Below are 5272 nucleotides of genomic sequence, written 5' to 3' on the forward strand. Positions count from 1 at the left end.
GGAAATAAGAATCCTTTCTTCAGTCACCATGTTTCTGTTCACAGCCATTTCATGAAATATAAAATAGCTATGGGAAAAAAAAACTTTTATATAAATCTTTTCTTTCCTCAGAGGACTCTGACAGTGCAGTCTCCCTAACATCAAACATTCCCATGAAAAATTAAAACTCCAGTCAATCAACCAGCTGTTTCTAAATATACAAAAATATGGTACAAACCATCTGAGTTTTCACTCTCTGGTTGAAGAAATACATCATTTAGACAGAGCCTAAAGCACATCTTGTTCATCACTCACTAAAAAAAAAAATAGCATTTCTTTGGTACTCAGAAAAAAAAATATTAACAGCAAAATTCTTCTATTAGACAACTCAAGGGCACACCTGTGCTCAAACCAAACCCTCTGGTGCTCTGAGCCTGATCCAGAATCCGGGATAGAGAGCTAGCTGGGTGTGAAGCTCCACCATGTGGGGGGGGGGCTTCACTGTACTCTGGGCTTTAGACCCCTCCCTTGTCACGTGATGGAGGGATGCATTTTGTCATGTTCTCTAGAACGGGAAGGGTGCACACCGGAGGAAAGGGGAGACGCAGGAAAACCTGACTTCCCAACACAAAATGAGAAAATCCAACTGGGTCATGACTCAAGGTGACTTCCTTGGCTTACTCATTTACTTAGTGGCAGAGTTAGCAAGGAGCTGTGGCTCCTGAGCAATTCAAGCTATTTTAATGATCTCAGTTGTAAAAGCTTTCCACTTCAGAGAGTTATGCTTCAGGTTATGTGTTCATCAGCTTTCTGTCACTGTGACAAAATATTTGAGACAGGCAACTTAACAGAGGAAAGATTTATATTGCTCATGGCTGCTTACATTCAGCCCGTGGTTGCCTTGGGCCTGTCCTGAGACAGAATACTGCGGCAGGGAGCACATGGCGGAGCCAAGCTGCTTAGCCCACAGAGGCCGAAAGGAAGGAGCGAAGGAGAATGTTTTAAGTCCAGTGAGAGCTAGTTTCTGTCAACTTGACACAGACCTAGATATATCTCAAAAGAGGTTATCTCAACTGGAGAATTCCCTTTATCAGACTGGCCTGTGGGCATGTCTGTGGGGGTGTTTTCCTTGATTAATAATTGATGCTAGAGGACCCAGCCCATTGTGAGCTCTGCCATCCCTGAGCAGATTGGCCTGGACCATATAACAAAAGTAACTGAGCAAGCCAGGGGAAGCAAGCCAGTAAGTAGCATTCCTCTGTGGTCTCTCCCAAGTTGTTTTTCATTGTGGCTGCTTCCTTCCTTCCTTCCTTCCTTCCTTCCTTCCTTTCTTTCTTTCTTTCTTTCTTTCTTTCTTTCTTTCTTTCTTTCTTTCTTTCTTTTCTTCCTTCCTTCCTTCCTTTCTTCTTTGCTTCCTTCCTTCCTTTCTTTTTCCTTTTTTTTTTAATCACAGCAACAGAAAACAAACTAGAATTAGTCCCAATATTCCCTTTAAGAGCACACTCCCAATGATCTAACTTTCCTCCTACAGGGGTCTACCCCTCAAAGGTTCCACTGTCTCCCAGCACCACCAGAGGCTGGCAAGCAAACCTTCAGCATATGAGGCTTTGGGGGGCATTTGAGATCCAAACTGTAACAAGTTGAGTAGATGGAACAGTAAGTGATAGAGATTGGAGAAGACAGCTTTCTTTGAGAGGGCTATTTGTCCTGAAAACTATACAATTGAAATCTGGATATTGGCCATCACCATTAATGATAGTTCTTAAATTCAAGTGGCACGGATTATCAAATCAGCTAAGATATCCATCATCAGATGAATGAATAATGACAGTGTGGAGCACATACCTGAGTTCAGTTATTTAAAAAAAAAAAGAAGGAAATAAGGCTGGGCATGGTAGCATGTCTTTAATCCCAGTACTCAGGAGGCAGAGGCTGGCAGATCTCTGTGAGTTTGAGGTCAGCCTGGTCTACATAGTGAGTTCCAAGACAGCTAGGTAACATAGAGAGACCCTGACACACACACACACACACACACACACACACACACACACACACACACACACACAAAGAACTTCATAGCTTTGTAGGCCTGGAGGAGGAAGTGACTGTTCCAGCTGCTCTGGGAACCCCAGGGGAACTGATGTCTCAAAGACCTATATAGCTTTTTTTAAAACCTTGCTAATGTCCACACTCAAGCCCCAGATCTATGGAGCCCACCAGAAACGGTCCACTGTTCAGAGATACCTTCTCCGCCATCCTTTCCTCTAGGGCCATTGATGTCAGTGACCTCTGACCAGTCCAGGACAACCAAGAAGTTTGTGCCATACCATGACTGACCAGAGTCTGATCGTGGAAGTTCTGGAGCTGCAGGCCACATGTAGACAAAATAACTGCACATTACCATTTTGAGGATGTTGGCTGGATACAAGGGGCCTAGGTCTGTGTCTGTGGTATCTGTGCAGTCTCTCTGTTTGGGGACCGTATCCCTGAGGTGCTGGCTGTCAAGATGTCTGGTTCCTTTCAGGCAAGCGGTAGGTAGCTAAAGAAAACCAGCAGGCAGCAAAGGATGTCACATTGCATCCAGCCTGGCTTTGGCTGCCCTGCTAACAGGCTGATCTCTTGCTCCTCTTTAATCTACCCACCTCTGACAGCAGGTCTCTTTGCCCTGAAAATCTTTCATGTCCACCTTGGAGCCTGGGTAACTTTGAACAGCTGGTGGCTAGTTTGACCCTCCATCATTCCCACTTCTTTGGTCCCCAGTAGAGATGGTGAAACAACATACTGCTGCCCAGGATTCAGGGACCCAGTTCTGAGAAGTAGAGTTTCTTTCTATTCCCCCCACCCCCCGACAAAAAAATAAGACACCTCCTCTGCAGAAATAAACTTGCTTCATAAACAACATTAAAAAAAAAAGAATGAAATTATGTTATCTGTAGAAAAATGTATGGAGCCGGGCGGTGGCGCACGCCTTTAATCCCAGCACTCGGGAGGCAGAGCCAGGTGGATCTCTGTGAGTTCAAGGCCAGCCTGGGCTACCAAGTGAGTCCCAGGAAAGGCGCAAAACTACACAGAGAAACCCTGTCTCGAAAAATCAAAAAAAAAAAAAAAAAGAAAAAGAAAAGAAAAATGTATGGAACTGGAGAAATTATAAATATTTCATTTCTTCCCGCATGAAGAATCTAGAATATATACATATATATACATATATACATGTATATATATATATATATATATATATATATATATATATATATATCTTTATACCTATGGTATAAAATAGAAGTATAAAGCTCAAGTTTCCGGTTCTTTGGTCAGTCAATGGAGGTACTTGGGGCCTTGCATGCCGTTTAAGAAAGGAAGATAATCACAGTTGACAGTGATGAGATGGAGGCATGCCTGCAGTTATGAAGAGCTCCAGCCGTGCCTCCATCCTTAGCAAATATCTTCTGCTGATCACCTCGGAGCTAGATTTTATTTTGAAGACCTCTATCCCACTGCACCAAGGAGGGAGCTGTTCCTATTAGCCCTTTGAAGGGTCGAGAGTAGATCCAGGCTTTACGTGACACAGCCACACAGAAGAAAGGGGGGGGCGGTTTCTGAGTCCTCTGCAGAGGGCAAGGGTTGCTCTTCTACCTAAGGAAAAGAAATATCTATGATTAGAACCATCTACATGGATCTGGAGTGCTTTTCAATGAAGACGGTTATGGCATTGACGTAATTGAGATGGGTAAGGGTTAAGACACAGTACGTGCCAAAGGATTTATGCCTGGCAGGTGCTTAAGGAATAATAACTGCTGAGGCACAGCTATGTATGTATTAAATTACATGAAATTCTATAGATAAAGGTATTATCACATTAATGATGTTAAATGTTTGCTGTAGACAATGGCAGGCTAGCTGCCAGCATTTGGTTGTGCCAATAGAGACCTTAGATTTGTCTACTAACTGCATGGCCTTCTGCCTTTCTGTGCCTCAGTGTCCTTGGATACTCAGTGGATTTTGTGAAAATCTTTGTAAGTATTAAGGAAGTCCAAGCACATACAGTACAAGAACTATACCTGGCACAAAGAAAGTCTGCCACTAAAAGTTAGGCATGATTAGCCTTGATTAGATGACTCTATGCAGATCTGCGCTTCTCTGCATCAGCCACAATGATACCACGCTTTAGTCTAAAGATCTAATGTGTTTTTTTTTTAATTAGCCTTTATTGTCAACTTGATACAAGCTGGAGACACCTGGGAAGAGGAAACTTCAAATGAAGAATTGTCTTAGTCAGGTTGGGCTGTGGCCATGTCTGTGAAGGACTTTCTTATTTTAAAAGAGAAGAACCAAGGCAGAAAAACAATAAGATCAAACCAAAATCTCAAATTGAGCAGTGTTAATCAAATCCTGTAGCTCAGTGGTCAGGGTCCAGGACCCATTCATTAACTTCTGGGTTCCAAAAGGCTCCAACTCTCCCATGACCAGCACACATACATAGTTAGTTTTATAGACTCAGGCAGGTTCCAGTTCACATCTTCTGCTGTCCTAGGTGGGTGTCCCATGTTCCTGGCATCTGCAATATCCTAGGGTATCCAAAGGGAACTTGGGGAATAAAGGGGTTCACACTTACAGGTAATAGTCCATCACCGAGGGAAATCAGGATAGGAACCTAAAGGTAGGAACTGAGGCAGAGGCCATGGACAAATTATGATTCGCTAGCCTTTTTATACAGGCAGGCAAGGCCCATCGATCAAGGGATGATGTCATCCACAGTGGGTTGAGCTCTCCAACATCAGCCATCACAGACATGGCCACAGACCAGCCTTATGGAGGCAATTCTTCAATTGAGGTTCCCTCTTCCTGTGTCAAGTTAACAATAAAAACTAACAAGGACAGTGTATGTGTGTGAGAGAGAGACAGACAGAGAGAGACTGAGGCAGGGAGACAGAGACATGACAGTTAGCAGTTAGCATGGGGAATCTACTCAGCATGAGGTAGAACTTGACACAGGACCAGAGCCTAGCATCTAAGAGGTAGGCAGAAACAAGTAATGGGATGCTGTGCAAGGACTTCCTCCTCATCCCAAAGCAGCCACGATGACTCAGAATTTTCCAGCTCATGTTTCTCATCCTCCTGACTCTTACAAATTCTTGCTAATTAGATCCAGCCTGGCAGCAAAGGTCTCTGCATTTGTTCTGCCACCTTCAACCCCGTGTCTGGTGGGGATGGTAGCTTTAGCTATCTGCGTACATCCAGAGCCCAGCACAGTGCAAAGAATGTAGAAGCAACAACCCCAGGAACCCAGAAACTT

At 43.8% G+C, this 5272-nt stretch overlaps 1 pseudogene; it reads left to right on the plus strand.

Annotated features, from left to right (window-relative positions):
- The first annotated feature begins 2141 nt into the window (after positions 1–2141).
- LOC114690821 lies at positions 2142–2800 on the plus strand (annotated as a pseudogene).
- Positions 2801–5272: the final 2472 nt, after the last annotated feature.

This window comes from Peromyscus leucopus, chromosome 16_21 (assembly GCF_004664715.2).
Source record: "Peromyscus leucopus breed LL Stock chromosome 16_21, UCI_PerLeu_2.1, whole genome shotgun sequence".
NCBI classification, from domain to species: domain Eukaryota; kingdom Metazoa; phylum Chordata; class Mammalia; order Rodentia; family Cricetidae; genus Peromyscus; species Peromyscus leucopus.